Source organism: Sminthopsis crassicaudata, chromosome 1 (genome assembly GCF_048593235.1).
Source record: "Sminthopsis crassicaudata isolate SCR6 chromosome 1, ASM4859323v1, whole genome shotgun sequence".
Taxonomy (NCBI): Eukaryota; Metazoa; Chordata; class Mammalia; order Dasyuromorphia; family Dasyuridae; genus Sminthopsis; species Sminthopsis crassicaudata.
The window spans coordinates 284,757,868-284,784,863 of record NC_133617.1 but is presented as its reverse complement, the minus strand read 5'-3'; the positions used below and the strand labels follow the sequence as shown (position 1 = coordinate 284,784,863).

The following is a 26,996-nucleotide window of genomic DNA, read 5'->3' as shown; positions in this document are numbered from 1 at the left end:
TTAATTGCCTAAGGGGATATATAGTAATATAATTGAGCATTGTATAAGACCATTTCCAGTGCCCCTAACTGTAAGTATCCCTAAAAATTACACACAAACACACAGATAGACAGATATTTAGCTATATCTATAAATATAGGTATAGATATGTGCATATATATATATATTTATGTAAATGTTATCTCACTGTATAAAAAAATAAGAACTTTTAGGTCTTGAACTATTTATTTGTTGTCTTTGTAAGCCTCATCCTCGACATAACCCCTAGAATATTGTAGAGATTAAACAAATGTTTACAGCTTGATTAATGTATTTACTTTACAAAGTTAATTTTTTAATTTTAAAATTTAGTTTTATTTTGAACTTGATAAAGATCAACAAAAATGAACATTTCAATATTGAATAGTAGGAAAATGTTTCAGGTAAAGCTACATTTCTATTATCAACAGCTTTTTAAATGACTATTTTCTTTAACTATATTACTTCTCTGTGACCTCTTTTGACTTCCTTGTGTTCTTTTTAGTCTGTTTTAAGTACTGATTTCTTTTTTGTGGTTTTTTTTTTTTGTTTTGTTTTGTTTTCATTTTTTATCACTTCATTTACATAACTTATCCACTATGAAATAAAATAAGTCTTTCCTCTTAACAAATATAGATAGTCTAATCAAAAACAAATAAACACATTTAGAAAATATAACAGAAAATAATATAATAACTGCTCTACCAATATCTGAGAACTAGATCACATTATCAGTCTTCTGAAGTCACTATATCCTTAGGTTTTTCAGTCTTTTTCTACCTTTTTATTTTGTAGTCATTGCATGAATTCTTCTAGTCTGGTCACTTTACTATGCATTTGTCTATACAGCTCTTCTTAATTTTCTTTGAATCTACTATTTTCATTATTAATTCTAACACAATAGCATTCCATTATTTTCATTTCCATAATTTACTTAGCAATTTCTCTTTTTTTTATCACAATTTTTATTATATTTAGATATTATAAAAAAAACAAAGGATAAAATTCATCCCTTTAAATTACACAGTGCAAAATAGAAGCACCTCATTGTTTCAAAGGTGCAAAAATCAAGAAAAATGTATAAGCACAATAAATGTACTAAAATTATTTTAAATAATAATTCCTGATATATTGTATCTAGATGATATATGAATCAAGTTATAGAAGAAAGAGGGGAAGAAATCAGTTTTTTTTTTTTTATTTTTTATTTCAACTTCAACTATAAATAAATGAGGAATTTTGTTCTGGCACCTTTTGCAATTTCCTCAACATTTATGTCTTCTGTTCTTTGCCTTTTGGAGAAAACATAGCATTGTAAGGCTTGCCGCCTTTTGGGTCATAGACAAGGATCAAGATCTTCTTTAATGTACCCTCTGTCCACACAAATTTGAGTTGAAGGAAACCCAACTTCCCAGAAATTTTCAGGTGTGTTAGGAGGAATATAGCGGAAACGGTGCCTTGAACAGGAGGCTAGTTTCTTTTCTCTTTCTTCTTCTGGAATATCTGCATAATAAATTTCACATTCTTTACATGTATGTCCAAGTAATTTTCTCCTCTCTTCCTTTTTTTCGTACCACCTATATGTGAGGGAAATTTTGTAATGTGGTCTTTCTTTCATCATCTTTAAAATAAGGCTCTATAAATGCTTTTTGTTTGACTTTATCAGGTATATCTTCATGACTATTTAGTTTCTTTGCAGCAACTGATAATTCTTCATATTCTACTTGGAGATTTTCTTCTGGTTCACACAGTGAACTATCTGTCAAATAGGATTCATATTCTTCACGTGTTGTCTGATGAAACAATTCTGATAAGCTATCATTCACTTTTCTTTCTCTCTTTGGACTTTTCTCTTCCTTCTGCTCCTGCTTCTTGATTTTTAAAAGCACAGTTTCACTAATCAATGTACAATCCATGTCCACAGTCTCGCCTCCTAACCTTGATTGACTACCATCCTTTGTATCTATTACAGTAATATCCATTTTATATTGAGAAAGATCTGCTGCTGGATCTATGCTCCACTGGATATTTTCTAAGGATGATTTATCTTGATTATCTTGTAAAGCTTGTGCTTTAGTTAGTCTACAAGGGTTTAACTGAAGAACTAAGGCAAGTTCACAATCTCCATGTCCCATCCTGCCTTTTATTTTTATTGGTTCATAACCACCAGTAACCTTATTTCCTTGGCTTTTTTCTTTTTGATGGATAGCTGAAAATCGATCAGATATATCCAGGGGTTTATCCAATACAGATTCTCCATTGACAGAATGATGAATATCCCCTCGAAAAGGAAAAGCATTTTCTTTATCAAAAGAAGTTTGGGGGCAATGTTCACTTTCTTCTTCAGTCTTCTTCCTTTTGGTTCCTATGCCTCCCAGTGGTTTCGATGGCACAAAAAGGTCACTTTTTTCAGTAGTTTCATCTTTTGGATTTTCAGTCTCAATCTGTGTACTTATTGATTCATTTATATTCTTTCTCACAAGCATTTGCTTAATGGAAGAAGAATGATCAATGACAGTGCTTGGTTGAGAACCAAAATTAAGGCATGCAACAAGGTTAGTGTCTTCAGATTTTGATCTAGTTTTCTGTGTTTTAGAATTAGAAATAATGCTTAGGGAATTTGTTTTGAGATGGGGCTTTTCCCCAGCCTCTAAAAGAGAAGGGGACAAGCTTGTATTCAAGCTTAAATCATTTTTCACATTAGAAACAGCCCCCAAAACAGGAGAAGATGCCTGAGCAGCCCAGTCAACTTCAGGTGGAGTCCTTGGAGAAGAATCGGAAAATCTCAAACCATCTTCATTATTTTTTGTGAATTCTTGAAAGGATTGTTTCTTTGGTTATACTTCCTGTTGATGGTGCAGATCTTCACTGAGAGGATTCGAAGCACTGAGTCAGATTCTTCTTGAACACCAAGTCCAAGTGTTTCAGCAACAACTGCAGCTAAGTTAAAAGATGATTTCTCAATGGGATAATTGTTGGTATCTTGAATATTGGTCATAGATGATAATGTTTGATCACAAGTATCTGCTACAAGAAATTCACTTTCATAAAGGTTTTGCTGTACTTGAGTTGAAGACTTTAGACTTTTTGCTAATTCATTTGTACTTAGAAGGTGCTCCAAATCAGTATGTGTTTGCTCTATATATCGGACATGTAGGTTCTCCTTCTTAGTCTATTAAGTCCAGGAAATGAAAAAGTCAATATAGGAGAATCAGGGATAACTTCTTCCTCAGCCTCTACAGCCTTATGCTGTTTCTTCTCAATTTTCTTTTGTAATTGCTCTGAAAGTTTTTTGTTTTCTTCTTGTAAGGCATTCTTATCATTCATAAGTTCAGTGATAAGCTTAAGATTCTGTTGCTGGATATTTTCAAACTCCTGTTGTTTTTTCCTCATGTGCACATGAGTCACTGCATAAAGGTCACATAACCCTGCTCTTAACCAATCTTCCAAAATTTTAATAGTGTCATGAAGGGCCTTCTGTTGCTCTCTCAATTGTTGATTTTTGGTAAAAAAAAACAAAACTCTTCCAATCTTTGTGCATCTAAAATCCGTTCCTTTTTCAGCTTGGTTACTTTGATCTGTAAGGTTTGTACTTCCTTGTCCAGAGGTCTTTAAAATCACTTCATATTTCTGAAGAATTGGGACTACCACAACTACTTGCAGGAACATTCATCTTATTCTCTTTGGTCCCAATCTTCTGCTTACCTGTTCTCTCCTCACCTTGCTGTTACATTACATAGTTATAAAGTTGTTTCCCTTCGCTCGCTCTTGGGGGGTGGGAGGGGTAAGGAGGGAAGGATCACTCACAGCACGACCGGAAGTGAAGGGAATTCCGGGAAAAAGGGATCGAAACACCGGAGACAAGCGAAGTAGCCAGACTCCACGCAAAGGTCTCTGGGCGCCTGCCGGCCTAGGAAGGAGTCCCAATACAGGAGGAGAGCCCCTCCGGGCGCTGGAGTGAGACGTCCGTTCTCTATACCGTCCTTCCTCCCCCGGTGTCCGAGCCCGGCCAGAGTAACCTCGGCCCTGGGGCCAGCCCGTGCTTTTGGGGGAAGGGGAAGGGGAGGGGAAGATGCGGAGGTTACTTAGCAATTTCTCAAATGTTGGATAGCTACTTTAATTCTATTACTTTGCAAATACAAAAAAGTTATGTTTTTTTTTTTTTTTTTAACAAATATAAATAATTTCCCTCTATATTTAACCTCTTTACAATATGTACTTTGTAGCATTATCTCCATGTCAGATGGTATACATTGAATAGTAACTTTATTTTGCATCATTCCACACTATTTTGTAAATAACGTTAATAGGAGAAAATCATGCTGATTCTCATAACAGGGGTGTATATCAACATAGATATGGAGAAAGGAAGTTGGGGAAGTAGCTATCTATCTGAATCATAAAATACAAAGACATACAAGAATTTGCTGCAGAAAAACATGGAGCAGAAAAGTAGGTAGGTGAAGTAAAGAAGTGATCAGTCATGGTTTCAAGAGACTAGAGTTAGAAAGAGCATAGTCACAAAGGAAAATATGCAAATTATTAAGGGACAATCATAAAAAGCAAAAAATAAGTACTGGAAATATAAGAATAAATGATCATAGTCTGGCCTAGAATCACACCATATAAATATAAATTATTTAATTTTATTTTTATTATACGTTTTTATATTCAAAACATATTCATGGGTAATTTTTCAACACTGACCCTTGCAAAAATATCTGATTAAACTTTTCCCTTCCTTCCCCCCACTTCCTCCCTTAGATGGCTAGGAGTCCCAAAAATGTTAAATATGTTAAAGTATATGTTAAATACAATATATGAATATATATTTATACAGTTGTTGCACAGGAAAGATCAGATTTAGAAAGAAGGTAAAAATAACAAGAAAAAAAAACAAAAATACAAGCAAACATTAACAGAAAGAGTAGAAATGTTATGTTGTGGTCCATACTCATTTTCAAGTGTTCTTTCTCTGGGTATAGCAGGTTCTGTTCATTACAGATCAATTGGAACTGATTTGGATCCTCTCATTGCTGAAGAGAGCCACATCCATCAGAATTGATCATCATGTAGTGTTATTGTTGAAGTGTATAATGATCTCCTGGTTCTGCTCATTTCACTTAGCATCAGTTCATGTATGTCTCTCCAAGTCTCTCTGTATTCATCCTGCTGGTCATTTCTTATAGAACAATAATATTCCATAATATTCATATACCACAATTTATTTACCCATTCCCCAATTGATGGGCATCTCTTCAATTTCCAGTTTCTAGCCACTACAAAAAGGGCTGCCACAAACATAAAATACAAATTATTAATATTCACAATATTTTCTTTCCTCACATTCTTTAGAAAAAGAAGGGTCAGGAGACAAAGAAAAACAAAGAATTATGATAAAAAGAAAATAATAGTAATTATTATCAATTGACATCAATACAAATGAGAATTTACCTATCAAAATAGAGAATGATATCCAAATAGTTTACAAAGCAAAATTAAATAATATGTAGTTTATTTTTTAAAAAGCCTGCTTGGAATATAAAGATTCACAAAGATTTAAATGAAAAGTTGGAATCACACTTTATTTAAATGTGCCTCAATTAGATTCTTAGAACAAAGTAGCTTGCTGTATTAGGATTGAAGTTACCATAGAAAAAGAAATTCAATATGCACTAAACGAAATTCCACATAAGTATTTAAATGGCAAGTCTAGCAAATAACAAGAAGAAATAAAGAAAGAAAATTGATAAAAAATATACTATTCCCCTTTCATAACTAGATAAATCTTACCAAATGATTTTAAAAAGTAATAAGGACCTAAGGAGAATTTTTAGTACCTGTATTTTTATTTCATGCAAATAGTTAACCATTGTTTTTAATTTGGGATCTAAAATATTTTAATTTATTAAAGCCATATGAAATCTGAGTATCTAGTTTTGTTTTGGAATTAAATATGATATGCAAAATCATCATATGTATATTTAAAAGACAACAATTTAAATAATAATATAGTTTTATAGAATGCAAATACCATGGGATATGTAAAAGCATGTATCATTCATAGCTTTAGATCTGGAAAAGACTTCAGAGACTATCAATTCATCCTACTCAATCACTTTACAGATGAGGTTCAAGGAGGTTAAAAGTAGTGCTCTGGAACAAGTTCATACTGACTCTCATGAGTCAACTGTTACATTTTCAGATAAAGGTTTACACCTAAGATATCAGGAAGTATTACAATTTTTGGTTGTTGTTGATTTCTAGGTTAAGAATACAGATAGGGCATAAAAGTGTGTCCTTTGTACCCTTCCCTCACCCCATCACACCTCCCACCCCCACCCCTGCCTCCAGAGAGCCAGTTGTTAGACATTTACCAGTTCAACCCTCTTACATGATTTACCCAAAGTAACATAGCTTAAAAAGTTCAATAGTATCATTTGATCATAGGTCTTCTGATTCCACTCTCAGTTCTATTCCTGGAACATAGACATCAAAACAATGTTCCTTATCATATAACTTCCCCCCTCTCTGGAGCCTTTATACCTTGGAGCATCCAATGATTTCTAACATCTTGTCTATTTGAAACATTCCTTTATAAGCTAGAGTGGTCTCTATTCTCCTCCATACCCTTTCCTTAACCCATGCCTTTAATATCTTTTATAACCTTTTCAGCTCGCTTTTGTGTGCTTAACACAATGCCTAGAATATTGCAGATACTGTATAAATACATATATCCCTCCTCCTTATCATTATATAGACCAAATTTGGATAAATGTTCTTGAGAAATACTAATATATGACTTGAACAATAATAGCTTCTTTCTCTTCCTAGAAGTTCAAGGAAGAACAATTCCTTTGGTCAGGAATCTTTTGGAAGAGAATTTGATTCAGATTCAGGTAGAACTATATGACTTCTGTGGTCTCTTTGAGAAACCACTTTGAGAATCTATTGAAATATTATTTGTTTTTAAATTACTCAGGACCTTATTTTTCATTTGAAGTGATATAAGATAAAAAAAAAAAAACTGCAAATAAATTCCTGGACCACTATATGGAGAATGAATACTATTTCCATGTCTTGATCATTTAAAGCTAGCAGAATTTTTGACCTTACCATTCTGACAACATGTCCTTTTAGGAGTTAAATATTCTTCAGAATAAATTTTAAATTTCTTCCAATTGTCATATATATATATATATATATATATATATATATATATATATATATATATACACACACACATATATATGTGTGTATGTATGTATGTATGTATTTGAAAAACCTATAATTCAGAAATTTATTCTATTATACCAAGTAAAAGTTCAGTCAAATAATTCATGAATTTCAATTATCAAAAAGAGCATTAAATGAGGATGCCAAAAGTTCTTTTGGAAATGGAGGACCTTGAAAAGTTATTTATGTTGCTTCACTTTTTCTGTTGTGCAGCACGATAATTGTATAAATATGTATACATATATTGGATTTTATATACATATATGTTTCTACCGTATTTAATATATATTGGATTATTTGCCATATAGGGGAGAATGTGGGGGAAGGGAAGGGAAATTGGAACACAGGGCTTTGCAAGGACTAATGTTGAAGAATTTTCTACACATATATTTTGAAAAATAAAAAAAAAAAGCTTTAATAAAAATAATGGGAAAAAAGAGTGCCAAATAATGGAAGGGAATCAGAAGACAGGACTCATGCTAATTTCCTTTTTAAATGGAGGATACTGAGAAAGGAATAAGACACAGATCTTTAAGGGCTGACTAGAAAAATTAATCTCACATAAATCATTTTCTTCAAATTGAATGAAAACTAATGATTTTAAAAAATATTACTCTACTGGAATCTCTCTTCTACATGCCCTTTAAAAGATATCTTTATCTCCAGAAGTTGCTAGATGATCTACAATTTTTTCCCATTTCCCATGGCAAGAATTCATGCCAACTAGAGAATTATACAGTGAATTAAAAACAAAGGAGTAGAGAAATGAGACAAAAACAAACCTGTTAATTCTGTCTAATTCTATATAGGAAAATATAATACTATAATTACATGTTTATATAATCATCTAGAGAGTGATGCCATAGATTAATGGATAGACTATTACATAGCATCTATTATAGGATATATATTTCTCCCATAATTTAAATGAAAGATAAAATATAGTCCAAAATAACCCATCTTCTAATTTTTATCCTCTAATAAAACAACATTTAAGACTATCACAACTACCTAGAAATGGTGAGGAAAGCTTGAAAAATAAAGGTGAAATTGCTATTTTTCCATAATAAATGCTACTTTATTTTTTCATAGTAAATACAGGTACCAAAAATAAATGTTAAAAGACTGTCAAGTAGAGAGAAAATAGGATTCAGGTAAATTGGGAGGGTAAGAAAACAAAAGGGAAAAAAAAGAAAATTGAAAAACTTGTGAAGGGTGAAGGGGACTTAAAATATTATGTTCTCCAAATACTAAATTTCTGGCTGATGAGTCAAATTTCCAAATCACCATTTATTGAAATTTGAAAATAATAACTCAAAATTTGATAAAGTTTTGAAAAGCTGTCAATTATTACTTTATGATTTTCTGAGTTCAAAAACTGATGCAGTCACAAATATTGACTTGAAAAATTTTATCATCCACATAAATTTGCTTTTTATGCCATTGTAGCAATTTCTTTTATCAGAAACCTAAATTATGAAATTCTGCAACTAGCAGCTTGCCATTTGGAAAGAATCTCTTTTAAGGGGAAATGACAGTTTCATGATAGTAAAATTAGATTGAATTTTGCTTTAAACTTTTAAAAGTAAACAAGGATGCTCTTCTCCAAATGGAGAAATGTTTTTCTGCCAGTTTTAATCTTTATCAATTTTTTTGGCCAGTGCACTAGATTAGCCTAATAAAAGAAACAAGTGATAAATGAAGCTTGAATGGTTTAAAATATTCACAAGAAAGAGAAAAAAAACATATAAGAATAGAAGTGGCCTTAAGGATATTTACATCACTCTCTACAAAGATGATTGTAAATGCCTATGATATGTATTACTCCAAAATATGTTGAACTTAACATATTTTAATTCGAAAATGCAAATTATATTCATATGCTAAAAAGATGTAAAAATAGACATTTTCCCATTTTTATTTTGTTTATTTATCTATATGAGAATTTTGCTCAAAGTTATAAGAACCTCAGAGTGGAGGAAAAGATGATTTTTAAAGAATCCGGTTATAATATAAATTAGAAGAATAGTGTCTTGCATAGATCAATGCCCAGCCTTCATTCTGAACTATATACTTCTTTCCCTTTTTGGTCAGTGATAACAATCCAGATATTCCAGTTCCTTTGAAAGTAGCATATTTAGTAACAGAGATGAAACCTGGTTAGGTAGGCTGTCAAAACATCTTTATTACCCTGTGCTTTAGTTTCTTGAATGGTCTCATGAGAAATATAGACATCTTCTCTACATTTCAGTTCCAAAGAGAATATAATTCTCTCTGATTGCCTCAATTGTATAGCTATAAAGACCTTGTTGAACAGTTTGACATTGTGTCACTGAAGTCATAGTTATCTCTTCAAGTTTGCTGATTGCTTTTGAAACAACTACTTCAAAAAAAAAACCTGTTTTATTGAAATGATACTTGCATTTGTTTCCCTTTTGTAAATTTTCAGTGAATTTTATTTGTCAGCCTTCTATTAGAAAATATTTTCCAATTTTATAAGTCTTAACACTCATAAAACAGAGGTAACATTACTTAGTTTAAGAGTATGTAACACGTACACACTTGCCATTTATCATAATTTTCTTATCAAGGCACTTATCATTTTTTTTTCCTTCTCCTCAATATCCAAGAGTTATTTATGCCTTGAATATAACTACTGATAATCATCTCAAGCTTATCTCAGGAGGTTTCCATTGCTATTTCAGTGACATTGACAGATTCAAACTTTTCCCTTTGAACTTACACTTCTTTTTAAAAAATTATTTATTTTTAATACATATTATATTATGAATCATATTGGGAGAGAAAAAATCAGAGCAAAAGGGAAAAACCATGGTAGAGAAAAAAAATTAGAAAGATGTGAAAATAGAATGTATTGATTTACGTTCAATCTCCATAGTACTAGATATATATGGCACTTTCTGTCCAAAGTCTATGGGATTGCTTTGCATCATTGAATCACTGAAAAAAGGACCAAGCATTTCATAGTTAATTATCAATATTCATTGTTAGGATTACTAGGTGAGAACTCAGGTTGTCTGGACAGTGACAAGGTGAGAACTCAGGTTGACTTGATAGAAGGAGCAAGCTCATTGGCTGAAGTGGTTCTTCCCAGAAGCCCTTGCATTATCCCACGCCCATTCTCTGGGAGAAAAAAAGAGAGGACACCCAGAGATAGAAAAAGTCTCTGCACTACATCTGGCTTGACGGGGCTCTCTGCAGGAAGGGAAGTCACTTCTCTGGACAAGAGTTAACAGCAACTGCCTGGAGACAACGGTTCGTTACAGGAAGAAGAATCTGTCTGAGAGATTTGAGTAGAAGACACAGCAGATCTCTTCCCAGAGAGTGATCCGGCAGCTTCTAGAGACAACAGCTCGCTACAATTAGCGTCTACACATGGGGCAAGGACTTTTGCTTATCCTGACAAGAGGAGCTAGACCAGACCTTCGCAATTTGGCGCCCGAACAGGGACAGACACGGTCCTGATTCCAGTGGAAAAGCTTCCGATCTAGATCTCAGTCTCTTTGACCCAGAACCGTGAGTAACGAGGAAACTTTGTTAAAGATTAAGTGAGTGTGCTAATAGATAAATAAGGAACTTAACTTGTTAAGGGCTAAACCAGGAATCTCTTATAGCTGAAATGGGGCAGATGTTAGCTATATTCAATCCCTGGACCTCAGCCGACTCAACCCCAGCCCCAGAAGCAACCTCAGCTCCATCCCCATTCAGGAGTGGTACTATAGAGAGTATAATCAAGATAATTGAGGAGCAGAGTTTACTTGTAACCTGGCTACAGATAGCTAAACTCTTGGCTGCATTAAGACGCACCTCCCCTTGGTTCTTAGAGGAAGAAAAGATAGATGTAGATAAATGGAAGCTAGTGGGATATGAAATGAAAAAATTTCATGCAAAAAATGGGCCTCGTTCAATTTCTGCAGAAGTATTTTATATCTACAACATAGTTCAATTAGCCTTAAACTATCAAGCAAGTTGTAGGAGAAGGAAAAGTTCTAAAAATGAACAGAGGAGGAAGTGTGAGGAAAAAAGGAAAGATCAAGATCTTTCCCTAGAGCAAGAGGATTTAAATGAGGAATTATGGTATGGTTCTCTTGAAGAAGCTTCAACCCTGCCTAGAGAACAGATTATTTACAGGCCCACATCAACCCCACCTTCAGAGATGGAGGAAGAAAGAGGGGAAGAGGCAGAAACACAAACAGAATTGCCTGTGAAGCAGCCTAAGCCTATGACAAGATTAGAAAAAGCATTGGTTAAAGCTAAGAGAGAAGGACAGGATATAAGTGATTTTATACATGCATATCCTGTGATTGAAGAGATTGACTCTGTAGGTAAAAAAAGGAGAAGATATGCACCTTTAGATTTGAATAAAATTAAGGATTTGAAAAAAGGTTGTACCCTTTATGAGGCTACATCAGCTTATGTCAAAATGTTACTAGATGGTTTGTCTTATGAAGTCCTAACCCCAAATGATTGGAAATCCATAGCAAGGACATGTCTGGAACCTGGAGAAAATTTATTATGGCTTGCGGAATTTCATGAATTATGTAAAATACTTCTAAATTTAGTTCTCTATACCATTAATTTTCTAATTTTTGACAAAGATGCACTGGCTCCAGCAGACAGGTTTTATAACCCACCAGAAGGGCAGTGTCCAGTGCGAGCATCTCCACTGTCCTTAGATAATCGCCAGGTGATGTGGAGAGATCCAGAAAGTGGTGAATGGAAGGGACCAGATAGGTTAACTGCCTGGGGGAGAGGGTTTGCTTGTATTTCTTCAGCAGGAGAAGGAATCAGATGGGTGCCAACGAGTCATATTCGCCTTGTCCATCAGAGAGAGACAGAAAAAGAGAAAGACCTCAAAATAAAGGAGAAGATCTAAGAAACATCTTACACCGAAAGAGCATGGCTAATAAAAGACTGTTAAAGAACTTTAAAACCAGCAGGAATCATTGGACTTCCTCACGCAAGATGAGACTAATGGACAATGGACTTATGGACATTTATAAATTTTCAATTTATGATTATTTGATTATGTTATATACTTCTAGCATGTGTTATGTTACTGTGTTACTATGTGCTTATGTAATTTATGTAATTATCTGTAATACTTCCCATATTGATGGATTTATGTTTCAAGGTCATTTATGTAATTATCTGTAATACTTCCCATATTGATGGATTTATGTTTCAAGGTCATGACTGTCCTATGTTCTAAATCAAAAGAAAGGGGGAGATGTTAGGATTACTAGGTGAGAACTCAGGTTGTCTGGACAGTGACAAGGTGAGAACTCAGGTTGACTTGATAGAAGGAGCAAGCTCATTGGCTGAAGTGGTTCTTCCCAGAAGCCCTTGCATTATCCCACGCCCATTCTCTGGGAGAAAAAAAGAGAGGACACCCAGAGATAGAAAAAGTCTCTGCACTACATCTGGCTTGACGGGGCTCTCTGCAGGAAGGGAAGTCACTTCTCTGGACAAGAGTTAACAGCAACTGCCTGGAGACAACAGTTCACTACAAGAAGAAGAATCTGTCTGAGAGATTTGAGTAGACACAGCAGATCTCTTCCCAGAGAGCGATCCGGCAGCTTCTGGAGACAACAGCTCGATACAATTCATGCTGTTATAGTTTACAATATCTTCCTGTTTCTGCTTTTTTCACTCAGGATTAGTTGATATAATTTTTCCAGGTCTTTCTAGAATCAGCTTGTTCATCATTTTTAATAGAATGATAATATTCCGTTATCTTCATATAGCATAATTTATTCAACCATTCCCTGATTGATGGGCATCTACTCGTATTTCAAATCCTTGCTAACACAAAAAGAGCTGCTACAAATATTTTTGCACAAGGGGGTCCTTTTCCTTTCTTTAGGATTTCCTTGGGATAAACCCAGTAGTGTAAAAAAAAAATGTATGCACAGTTTCATAGCCCTTTGGGTTTAGTTCCAGATTGCTTTGCAGAATGGTTGGATCATTTCACAAACCCAATAACAATGCATTACTGTCCAGTTTTTTCACATCTCCTCCAACATTTAGCATTATTATTTCCTGTCATATTAGCCAACCTGAGAGATGTGAGATGGTACCTCAGAGTTGATTGAATTTACATTTCTCTAAATAATATTGATTTAGAGAATTTTTCATATGATAAAATATAAAAGATGGATTTAATTTCTTCATCTGAAACTATTCTGTTCATATGCTTTGATCATTTATCAGAATCACTGCAGATTAAAAATTTTTCCCAGCTTTGAAATTCCCTTTTAATCTTTTTTCCTTTTGCTTTTGTTTGTACAAAACTTTTTTAATTTAATGTAATCAAAACTGTACATTTTGCTTTTTATAACATTCTCTAGTTTTACTTTGGTCATAAATTCTTTCATTCTCCCAAGATCTGATAGGTAAATTATCCCTTGCACTCCTAATTTGCTTATGGTATCATCATTTATGCCCAAATCTTATACCTATTTTGATCTTATTTTGGTATGAGGTGAAAGAAGTAGCATCTATGCAAAGTTTCTGAGATATTACTTTCCATTTTTCCCAGCAATTTCTATCACATAGGAAGTTCTTATTCCAGAAGTTGTAATTTGGGAGTTTATCAAATACTATATTACTATTGACCTTGATTATTGTGTTGTGTGTATCTAATTTATTCCACTGATTCATCACTCTATTTCATAGCCAATACCAAAGGATTTTGATGACTGCTGCTTTATAATATAGTTTTAATTTAGTTCTGCTAAGTCAACATCCTTTGTATTTCTTGCCTTCATTTTCTTGACATTCTTGACCTTTTGTACTTCCAGATGAATTTTGTTATTATTTGTTTTAGTTCTATAACAATTTTTGGTAGTTTTATTAGTAAGATACTAAATAGGTAGAACAATTTAGGTAGAAGTGTCATTTCTATGTTAGTAATATATAGAAATTCTGATGATTTTTGTGCATTTATTTTATAGCCTGTAATTTTGCTAAAGCTGTGAGTTCTTTCTGATTGGATTTTGAATGGTTTTCTAGGATTCTCTAAGTGTATCATCATCTCATCTTTAAAGAGTGATAGTTTAATTTCCTCATTGTCTATTCTAATTTCTTTTTCTTTACTTATTGCTAAAGCCAACAATTTTAGCACAATATTAAATAAGAGTGATGATAATGGACATCCTTGTTTCATACCTGATCTTACTGGTAATGAATCCAGCTTCTCTCTATTACAAATAATGCTTGTTATTGGTTTTAAAGAGATAGTTTTTATTATTTTAAGGAGAGCTACAATTAATCCTATGCTCTCTAGTGTTTTTAATAGGAATGATTGCTCTATTCTGTTAAAAGTTTTTTTTCTATACCTTATGAGATTTTCACATGATATCTGTTGGTTTGTTATTGATATGGTGAATTATGGTAATAATTTTCCTTATATTGAACCAGCACTGCATTTCTGGTATTAGTTATAGTGCATTATCCTGCTAATAAGTTGCTATAATTTTTTTGCTAATATTTTATTTAAAATTTTTGGATCAATATTCATTAAGGAGATTGATCTGTAATTTTTTTTTTCTGTTTGGGCTCTTCCTGGTTTAGGTATCAGTACCATAATTCTGTCACAGAAGGAATTTGGCAGAACTTCTTTGCCTATTTTTCCAAATACTTTACATAGTATTGGAATTAATTGTTCTTTAAATGGTAGAATTCATTTGTGAATCCATTTGGCTTTGGAGATTTTTTTCTTAAGAAGTTCATTAATGTCTTGTTTAATTTTTTTTTTCTAAAATGGGACTGTATCAGTAATTTATTTCCTCTTCTGTTAATCTAGGAAATTTATATTTTCTAAACATTCATCCATTTCAGTTAGATTGTCACACTTGCTGACATATAGATGGGCAAAACAGCTCCTAATTACTGTTTTAATTTCTTTTTCATTGGTGGAGAGTTTACTGTTTTCATTTGTGATGCTGATGATTTGTGTTTTTTGGGTTTTTTTTTTTTCTTTTACTTTTTCTATTCAAATTAACCAAATGTTTATATATTTTGTTGGTTTTTAAAATAAAACCAATTATTAATTTTATTTATAAGTTTAATAGTTTTCTTAGTTTCAGTTTTATTAATTTCTCCTTTGAAGTTCAAATTTTCTAAGAGAAGTTCAGATTTTCTAATGTGGTATTTAATTGGAGGTTTTTAATTTGTTTTTTTTTTTTTCCTAGCTTTTTAGTTATATGCCCAATTTATTGATCTCCTCTTTCTCTATTGTATTCATGTAGCTATTTAGAGATATAAAGTTTCCCTAAGAACTGCTTTGATTGCATCCCATAGGTTTGGGTATGTTATTTCATTATTGTCATTCTCTTGGATGAAATTATAGATTGTTTGTTGTTGATGTTTTCAGGGACATTGAAACAAAGTTTGGAAAGCAAGTTTGCTAACTTAAAGACCTGTAATACACACCAAAAACAAGTTCAGCAATTTCATTCTATAATGAACCTTTTTTTTTTTTTTTTTTAAGAATTGGGTTATTTAATTTTCAATTAGTTTTTAGTATATCTTTTCCTGCCCCTTTATTGAATATAATTTTATTTAATTGTGGTCTGAAAAATAAGTATTTACTATTTCTAACTTTCTGTATTTGATTATGAGATTTTTGTGTTGTAATACATAGTCAATTTTTGTGCAGGTGCCTTGTATTGCTAGGGGGGGAAAAAGATGTATTCCTTTCTTACCCTATTCAATTTCCTCAAGAGATCTATCTAGGTTTTGTAGAATTCTATTAACCTCCTTAGTTTCTTATTTATTTTGTGGTTAGATCTGTCTAATTCTGAGAGGGGAAATTTAAAGCCCCCCCTTAGGATAGTTTTTTCTTTCTATTTCTTCCTGTAACTGGTTTTGAATCTTCTCTGGGAATTTGACTGCTCTACTACTTGGTACATATACATTTAGTATCATTATTATTTCATTGTTAAGATACCCTTTATCAAGATGTAGTTTCCTTACTTTTAAGATGGAGCTCTGCTCCTGGGGGGTAAAGGGTGGAACTTCCTGTGTAGCACTAAGCCTTGGGTTTGAGCGCAGGGGGCCCTTTGTATTTGCAGGGTGTAGCTTTGGCTGCTTTGTTCAGGAAACAGACTGGTTGCCCAAAGTTAGCCTTCTGAGCAGGGGTTGGAAGTTGTCCCATTGATCTGTGCCTCTACTGATCCAGGACTTTGGGTCTTAATTGCTAATCTGATGTAATTAAGATCCTCTCACTTTCCCAGAGTCTAGATGAGCTGTGCTGTACACCCTATTCACCCCAGTGTGACTGACCTTTCTTGAAGTTTTATCAGTCTATTTTGAGTTGGAGAGAAGTTTCATTCCACCAGACTCTGTTACGAGGTTTGATTTCATATGATTTTTGTGGAAAAATGGGAGCGCTTGAGTAGCTTCCTAGTTTTACTTGGCCATCTTGGCTCTGCCCTGGGAAGTTTCAACTTATACTTCTTGATGCCTATACGTTACTTAGTCAATTATCTTTTTGAGTATAATGTTTTGTATTCAAACAATTAATTATTTGTACATATTTTGCACAAAATCACTTGATAGTGAAATCATATCTCTAACAAGTGACTGTGTCCTGGATAGAGTTCCTAATTTATCAATTCATTAAATCTGGTGGTTAAAGATAGAGAGGGGAAAAAAAGGAAGTTGAAAAGAAAGGGACATTGAAAAAAGTTTGGAAAGCAAGTTTGCTAACTTGAAATCCTGAAATACATACCAAAAACAAGTCCAGCAATTTCATTGTATAATGAGTATAGTAAGAGAAGTCTTTTCCAATGTAATGAATTGTCCACATGTGCAGAAATAGAATATGAATTAGCTTTTTTATAGTGCCTAAGCACTAATCTATGTGCATCCAAGATCATCTAAGAAAGAGGGAGGAAAGATGTGTGAGGAAAAATTTTAGAAGATCTACTTCAAATAACTGCAAAATCTTGATAGTCTAATTTACAAAAATAAGTTAGTTAATTTCAGTACCGAGAGAGAGAGAGAGAGAGAGAGAGAGAGAGAGAGAGAGAGAGAGAGAGAGGAGAGAGAGACGAAACCAAACTAAACTAAAGAAAGCTACTATGGTAACATACTATGGTATGGAAGATCAAAACACCAATTTCAAAGATTGACAAACTGCCTACATGCAAAACCTCAAGAGAATATGAATTGGTCTCAAGACCAAAACTTTTTTGGAAGAACTCAAAAGGATTTTTAAAAAACCAAGAGTTAGAAGAAAAATTAGCAAAAGAAATTATATGTATACATTAGAGATCAACAATTTGGAAAAAGAAGGACAGAAATTAATGAAGTAAATAACACCTTTAAAAGTAGAATCACCCAAATGGAAAAGGAGATACAAAGGCTAACTGAAGAAAATCATACATTAAAAACTATAATTCAGCATATGGAAGTTAATAACTCTATGAAACATCAAGAGTCAGTAAAAGAAACTTAAACAATTTTTAAAATGGAAGAAAATGTAAAATACCTCATAGGAAAAAAACAACTGATCTGGAAAATAGGTTCAAGAAAGACAATTTAAGAACAATTAAACTACTTGAAAGCCATGATCAGAAAAAGAACCTAAACAACACCTTCCAAGAAATCATTAAAGAATGCAGCCGTGATCTATTAGAAGCAGAGGGTAAAATAATCAACAAAGGAATCCATAAAAACTATCCCTGAAAGAAATCCCACAAGGAAAACTACAAAAAACATTGTTGATAAATGTCAAAACCTTAAAGTCAAAGAGAAAATAGAAGTGCTTAGAAAAGAAATAAGTCAAGCCTCAAGAAGTCACATTCAGGATTATCTAGCACCAAAAAAAAAACAAAAAAAAAAACAAAACAAAACCCTGGAATATCATATTCCAGAGAGCAAGGGAGCTTGGATTACAGCAAGATTTCAGGGAGATAGATGGCTTTTCAATGAAATAAGAGACTTTTAAACATTTCTAATGAAAATAACAGAACTAAGAACAAAATTTAATCTTTGAATACAAGATTCAAGAGAGGCATCAAAAGGTAAATAGGAAAAAAGCTATGTCATTTAAAGATTAAATTATTCATACCCCTACATGGGGAAATAATAATTGTAACTCTTAAGAACTATATATTTTTAGGGCAGTTAGAAGAGGTAGACATAGAAAGGGAGTATAAGTATAAGTTGATATTGCAGTCCTCATATAAGAAAAAAAAAGATACTAAACCATGGAAAAATATTATGCTAGGAGAAGAGGAAAGGGGAGGTAAAATAATGTAAATTATATCATATTAAGAAGCACAAAAGACCTATCAGAGTAGATGGAAAGAAAGGAGTGGGATAAGCACTGTATGAATCTTAATCTCTTCATATTTGGCTCAAAGAAGAAATAACATGCACATTCAGGTGGGTATAGAAATTTATCTTACCCTACAAAGGTACAAAGAGGAAATAAAAGGGAGAGACTAGATAAAAGGAGGACAGAAACAGTAGGAGAAAAAGGTAATAGAAAGGAATTTGAAGGCAGATTGAGGGGTAAGGTGATCAGAAACAAAACATGATGAAGAGGGACAGGGTAAAAATAGAGGGGAAAAAAGTATAAACAAGGGAGAAAATAGGATGAAAGGAAATGCACAGCTAGTAATCATAACTGAATATGATGAACTTGCCCATAAATTGAAAGCAGATAGAAGGGAGAGTGGATTAAGAAAACCTTACAATATGTTGTTTACATAAAATAAATCTGAAATGGAAAGATACATGCAGAACAAAGGTAAAAAGCTGGGACAGAACATATTATGATTTAGTTGAAGAAAAAAAAAATGGGGTAGTGATCCTGATCTTAGACAAAGCAAAAGTGAAATTAGATGTAATTAAAAGAGATAAGGAAGGAAGACAAATCGTTCTAGAAGATACCATGGATAATGAAATAATATCAGTACTAGACATATATGAACCAAGTGGTACAACATCCAAATTCTTAGAGGAAAAATTAAATTAATTATATGAAAAAGAAAATAAGACTATGACAGTGGGAGACCTTTAGCTCACTTTTCATACTTGGGGCATACAATCAAACTAAGAAAAATATAGATGGATAAATAAAAGTGTTCTTGTCTTTTACAACAGAAATGCAAAAGTGCAAAAAAAAAGTCAAATTGACTTGAAATTCACATAAATTTAATGTCAGACAAATGAGAAAACAGATACCTCATGTAGGCGCTATTGTTGCATTATACAAACCTAAGCAAGATAATTGTCAGCACAGAAATGTCAGCATGACATATTTCTGAGTAGTCCTATATGCAAAGTGAGGCAGCTAGATGGCTTAGTGCATCAGATACTAGTTTTAGAGCCAACAAGATCAAATTCAAATTCAACCTCACACATTTGCTATTTCCTAGATACATGTATGTTTTTTTGTGTGTGTCTGCCTCAGTTTTCTGAACTTTATTTTGATTTTTTTATTTTTTTTTAAGTTTTCTCAACTTTAAAATGGAGTTAATAATAGTATCTGTCTCCAAGAATTATTGTGAGGACAAATGAGATATCTATAAAGTGTTTAGCATGGTCCCTGTCACATAATAGGTGTTTATTAAATATTTGTTTCCTTCCATTCCCATAATTAAATTAAGTAACACTCTTAAAATATTAAAATACCATATTAACATTTTTATTATATCCAAGTTCACGATCATGACCTTTAACAAAGAGATAGTGTTCTTCTGAAAAGTTAGTATTCAAGGGGCAATCAGATTTGCAATTTGATGAAAATCTTCTCCATAACTAGTTGTGCAAAGACTAAATAATTTGCCTGTTTACAAAATAATCCCAGAGACTGTTTGGTACTCTTTACTATAATCACATACTTCACATAGGAACATACATTGAATTTCTGTATAAGCATATGGAGTTTTGTTGTACCTTTAGTTGCACATTTATAGATTCCAAATGAAAAAAAATTCCAAATTGGAAAAAAAAACTTCCAAGAGTCTACTATGCCTATTATATTCAAAGATTTTTAATATAGTTCTATTTGAATGTTTCATTATGATTTTTTTGTGCCCTGAAAAACAGATAGAAAGTAGCAGATTCTTCCAAACTCTAAGGATTTGAATTACATGTACCAAGAGTATGTTTCTCTCATCCAAGGAGAGGCTAATTTTATAGAGTTCTGTCACATATTCTCAGCAAGAGATGAATACTAGTGGCTGTAGTACTTCATGAAATTCCAATTAATAAAAAATTAAGGGGATTCATTCTAAATATGTAGGAGGTTACCTTAACAAGCTAGATTTTTGAGTTGACTATAATTGCATAAAATATCATTGGAGCAAATGTAATATTTTGTGTTTCTATTCAAAATTTCAACTTCATCAACATAATACATAAAACATGACTTGACAGAAAATTGTTAAAAAAGAAAAAAATCAAAGCATTTTATATAACTGTAAATTCAATATGAGCTAATAATGTAATATTCCATTAACAAAAAATGACTGCAATCTTGGGCTATATTGAAGAGAGTAGGATATCCATGATAATAATCTTTCTATATCTTATCCTTATTGGATTGAGTCTAAATCATTCTTTTCAGGAATTGATAGGTATTTCATTTTATGATATTGGTTTTAAAAACAAAATAAATATATAACTTGCTTATGTTTACTCATCCATTATTTTACTTTGTAAATAATGTATCTCCCTACCTTTCATATTTCTCCCACTCATTTAGGAGGCAATACATTTGTTATCAATTAGACATGTAAAATCATACAAAGCATATTTCCATTTTATCCATGTGACAAAAAAGAAAAACAACAAAAACAAGGTAAAAAAATATGCTTCAGTCTGTACTCAGAGTTCATTGTTTTCTCCCTGGAGAGAAATAGCATTTTAAATTATAAGTCCTTTGGAATTGTCTTGTATTGTATCTTGTGTTGATCAGAATGACCAAGTCATTTATCATTGATCATCATTACAAAGAGGTATGATGTATGTTTATGGAAGATTAATATCTGTTATATGACAGCTACTGAGTCCTGAAGGGCTGCTTTCTACCTTTGGTATTCCCTTGATGCACCCACTTCTCACCTAATGGCTTAAAAAAAAAAAAGCTATTCTATAGCATGTACAACCACCACACCTTAGTAAATCATTTAAACAGAAGTACTAAATCAGGTTGAAGATAAGCAAAGATTCTCAAACCCTTCATTGAGTTAGAGGGATGTCCATCCAAAACTTGTGAAAAGTGCTCATAATGAAATTGGTAGATGAGAATAGTTTGTTCCAGTGTCCATGAAAGCAGCTCAAATGGGCACTGTGGAGCACTTAGAGATTAATTAGACGTCAAAGAATGCAAGATCATCTATTGCATCTCAAGCCATTACAGGTCATCTTTACTCTGTTCTGCACCTGGAAAGTGATGACTCTGGAAGAGTAAATGAGACCAATGACTTTGTGCAGCTATGCCTCAGTGAAATCTAATTTCCAGATGAATCAAAAGACATTACTTTTACCATTTTAACATTTCTACCTAATGAAGTTCTGTGGCAACAGACAAGCGACAAAGCAGCAGGTGCAGATACTCTGGGAGCTATAATTACAACACCACGCAGAAATGGCCCAGGCCATATGGTCATCTTCCCACTGGAAGCAATGGTGGCATTTGGAAGGCTGTTGCATGCCTCAGCAGCATTTTTAAAAAATTTTATTGTCCACCTCGTGATATAAGTTATGGAGATAGAAAAGGTGCCCTAAAAATGTCAGCATCTTCCAATCTTGTCCTGCTTACCAAAACATTTGGGGATTGAATTTTGTAGAAAACATGCAGCAGAACCAGTAATACACAGTACACAATAACAAGAATGTGTGATGATAAAAAATGAAAAGTTTTGTTTTTCTCAGTGGGTCAGTGATCCAAAGCAATTCCAATAGACCAATAGACTTTGGATAGAAAATACCATCTGCATCCAGAAAAAAAAAAAAAAGAAAGAAAGAAAGAAAAGAAAAGATCTAAGGTGACTGAATGTAAATTGACACATGCAATGTACACTTCTTTCTATTTTTATTTTTTCCCATGTTTTTCCTCTTTTGCTCTGATTTTTCTCTCCCAACATGATTCATAAAGCAATGTGTATTAAAGATAAACTTACAATATTAAAAAAAACATACAAAAAGGTATAAAAATTTTTGCAACATTGATGCTACTTACTGTTGGTATGTTGAATGAGTCTGTCCTTGTGAACAACAAAAAATCCAGTATACCTGAAAAATTATTGGTCTTCTTGAGAAAGAACTCTGCAAGTATTGCACCCCAGGAACAGTCCTGCATGGAACAAAGATGGTTAATGAAGGCCAGCTTTTCAAAATAAGAACAGGATACATATATTTTCCCAAAGTGACTGCAATGACCAGGAGTACTGTGAACCTAGTTTTGCATTCAAAACTAAATTTCTCAAAATCATATAAGCCTTCAAAAGAAATGAATGACATGCTCTCACCATGAGGTCAAAATTTTATGAAGGCCTAGACAACCTCATGAACAATGTTCCAAAAGCTACAAGTTTATGATTCTTGGTTACTTTGATGCAAGAATAGATACAAACTTCCAATCATGGCAGGGAGTCTTGGGAGGACTGGAATCAAAAGTAGCAATAAGTATGATCACTTGTTACTGAAGACTTATTCATCTTATGACATTATCCTCAACACTTTTCTTCTATTTACCTACATGCAATAAAACTTCATAGATATACCCTTGGCATTTAATAGAGAATGACATTGTAATGAAAAGAGACATATATAGGATATGAGAGTGACAAAATAATGTTTGGTACAAAGTGCTGGGCTAAGCACAGACTTATCTTCTCTAAGATGAATATTCATATTCAACAAAAGCAGTGTCTCCAAGGCAAAACTGCCAAGACCATGTGAATAGATTAGTATTTCTCCAAGTGAGAACAGTTCATTGCTAACTTGGAGAGAAAGCTGAGCCAACATAGGGTAGATAAACAGTGGAGCAGATAAAGAGTGAGCGTATTTCAGAGATTTGGTATAGAACACTTCATTTATTTACCTGTGTCACAACACTTACAAACATCAAGATTGGATTAATGAAAATTATAAGGAAATTCATAATTTGCTAAAAAAAAATAAGAATACCACAGGATTTACCAATAGGATAGTTTGACTATTATTAAACTTCATAAAAAATAAAGTGCAAGTTATGCTTTGAGAGATGTACAATCCTTGACTCAGGAAGAAGGCAGATAAAATTCAGTTTTATGCTGATAGTAACAATTGAAAGTGCTTTTATGATGCCCTTAAGAGCATTTATTTTTAGGCCTAAGATATGTTGTGCATTTCATCTATTCCTTGCTTATGGAGTCACATAGATTAGTTATAAGTACATGATATTGGAGAGATGGGCTGAACAATTCTATAATGTCCTCAACAGGCCATCATTAACCAATATTTAATCCATTGAACATATATCTTACATTAAAATTAATCTTCTCTAGCCAGACTTCCAATTGAAGAATGTTTGAATGCCATAAGGTTCACTTCATATTTTAAAATGCCTGGTATTGATTCCATTCCATCCGAGATGTGCACTTCAGGGGTTCAACTGAAAAAAAAGTTGACTGAAATTTTCTGGTTTATGTGGCAAAGTTAGCACACAGCAGTTCAAAGAGGACTCCGATTTTGTAATAATCATGGTGGGGTGTTTCTCTTTGTTATTGCTGGCAAGCTTCTTGCCTCCTGAATAGGCTTATTAAGCTTATTAACTTTGAACATGGTCATCTACCAGAGAGTCAGTGTGGCTTCAGAAAAAGCCAAGGTATAGTCAACATAATGTTGGCTGCTAAACAATTCAAGGAGAAATGCTAAGAGCAGAACAGAGATCTGTACACAGCATTTGTCTATCTTACCAAGAGCTTTGTCAGTCATGACATGCTTATGGAAAATTATGGAAAAATTTAGTTGTCTGGAAAAATTCATAAGCATTGTATACATCAAGTCCATGATGGTATGCTTATACAGGTTCTGGATAATGAACAATACTCTCACTCTTTCCCAGTGTAAGAAATGCTGAAAAGTCGAGTTTCCACAGTGTTGCAACCTTTGAGGTAGTGTGGGATAGTGACCAAGAAGTTTTCAGAATGTGAGAGATTAAGGAAGATTAGGATTCAGAAAACAATTAAGTGATCAAAAGAAGCTTGAGCAAACAAGGAACTAGGGGGCTAAGAAGCCAGGGGTGGATTCAGCGGATCAGAAAGGCTCTTGTGATATTGAGAAAACCACAAACTTAAGATAATAACCCATCCAGCCCAAGCCAGTTGGGGCCAATGACAGGACTTGACCAAATCACTACTGTGCCTGCTTAATAGATTAATTGAATATTAAACAATATATCACAGAGGAGGAGTTTTGTGCCATTTTTGAACATGGGATGTATGATGGAAGGGAGGACATGTTTTATGAATATTAAGGAGAAACATGTAGTAGGCAAATCAGAAAGACTGTAACCCAGATAAAATAGACCAAACCAATCTTTGATGGGAGGAGCTGTGTCACACAAGCAAGTATAAAGGTTCTCCCACTTTTTTACTCAGTGTTCCCTCTTCCAAAAGAGGAGTGAGTCCCCACTTCTGGCCAGAAACATTAAGACATTTCCTTAAGATTCTTCTTATAAAATTTACCTTAATAGTTGATTTTCAGTGACAATTCTAACATTAGTAATAGATAGAGTAAAACTGTGCTTTCTCCCAAACTTTTTAGGTTAATGATTTTCATTACTGTAGTTAGACACCTTCAATGAGGACAAAGCATCAAGTTTAGCTACTGCCCTAATGGTAAATATTTAGCTTTAAAATGCTACAAGCGAAGGTGGTAGAGAATGTGGTTTTTTTGTTTGTTTGTTTGTTTGCAGATTGTGCATTCATTGAAGCATCTGAGATGCAACAAAATATGGATCAATTCTCTGCTGCTTATGCTAAGCATGACCTAACAATTAACATTAAGAAAATAAAGATTCTACATCAAACAGCACTGCACCATCCATGTGTGGAACCACTAGTTTCAGCAAATACAGAAACGTTGAATGCTAGAGATTAGTTCACTTACCTTGGCATTATACTTTCCATGAAAGTACACATAAATGACAAAGTTAATGCATGCATTGCCAGAATTAGCTTAGCATTAGGAGACTTTGAAAGTGTAAGAGAAAAGAGATATTAGGCTGCCTATCAAACCCAAAGGTCTACATAACTGCTGTTCTGACCTCATTGTTGTATGCCTGTGAAACCTGAACACTATCAATATCATTCCAGGAAACTGACTTGCTTCTATTTGAATTTTCTTAGAAAATATTCTGAAGATCACCTGACATATAAGATACTGGTCATTAAGATCCTTTCTCAAGCTACATTGCCAAGCATTTACACTCTATTGCAAAAAATGTAACTCTGATGGACTTGTAATGTTACTTGAATGCCAAACATATATTTGCCTAAAAGTTTTTTTTTTTTGTTTTTGTTTGTTTTGTTTTGTTTTGTTTTGTTTTGTTTTGTTTTGTTTTGCAAGGAACTCACAGAAGGCAAGAATTCACACAGAAGTCAGAAGAAGGATTACAAGGACTCTTTAAAGGTCTCTCTGAAGAACTTTGAAATCAGTTGCATGACATAGAAGATATTAGCAAAGGGCTTCCTCGCAGGACATTCCCACAGCAAAACTTCTCAAGGCACTATGCCACATAAGCAAAACCAAATTGCACTAGCTAAAAAGAAAAGTACAATGCAAACATTTAAAAGCATTTGAACTCAAAATGCTCATGTGAACTCTTTATACCAAGCCTGTGGTAGGGTCTTCTGAACTTGTATTGCTCTGAACAGTCATAGTCAGACACATCGTACCTTGACAATTGCTAGACAATCTTCCACCTGATGCCCCATTTTAGAAAAATCATTAATAATGTATAGAATAGTTATAAAATTAACAAATGAAGTATTCCTTTTTTTTAAACACATGGGCTATAGATTCAGGTGGAATCAGACTATTATATTATGCCTTATGTCACAATTTCCCATCATTCTATTATTAAATAATAGTTTCATAAATAGCATATTATCTATCTTGTCACTGACCTGTCAAATTACATTAGTCTCAAGTGTTCTGTAAGGTCCCTTCCAACTCTAAATTCCTATGATTCTATGATTCCCTTAGATTTAAATCATTTGGGATTGACAGGAGTATGTATGTGTATATGTATGTATGTGTGTTTGCATGTGTGTATATGAGGGTTCATATTTATGATTTATGAATATATAGTTATGATGTAATGGGAATATAAAGAAAATGTATCTAATATCACTAAGGTACTCAGTTTTGGGTTTTTTTTTTTTAAGAGCCACTACATTTCTCTTTTCATGTTTTATATATTACTTATCTAATAGGAAAAATAGTTTTAACAAGATCTAAATTTTAAGAAATTTCACTTTTGCCCAAAATCAAAGATTCAAAATATCGAATAGTCAATAATTATGAAGCTAAATGATGCAGTGGATATGAGGTTGTACTTGGCACCAGGAAAATGTGTGTTGAAAATTCAACTCTGATATTTAATAATTCTGGAACTTATATGCCTTCTTTGAATCTAAGGTTCTTTATGATGAAAATAAAGAATATCATTGCTTTCCTCGGTTTTGTGAGGCTCAAATGAGGCAAAT

The 26,996-nt window shown here is 33.1% G+C and overlaps 1 pseudogene; it reads right to left on the bottom strand.

Annotated features, from left to right (window-relative positions):
• Positions 1-1,290: 1,290 nt before the first annotated feature.
• Positions 1,291-3,691, bottom strand: LOC141554003 (DNA endonuclease RBBP8 pseudogene; annotated as a pseudogene).
• Between the last annotated feature and the right edge of the window lie 23,305 nt (positions 3,692-26,996).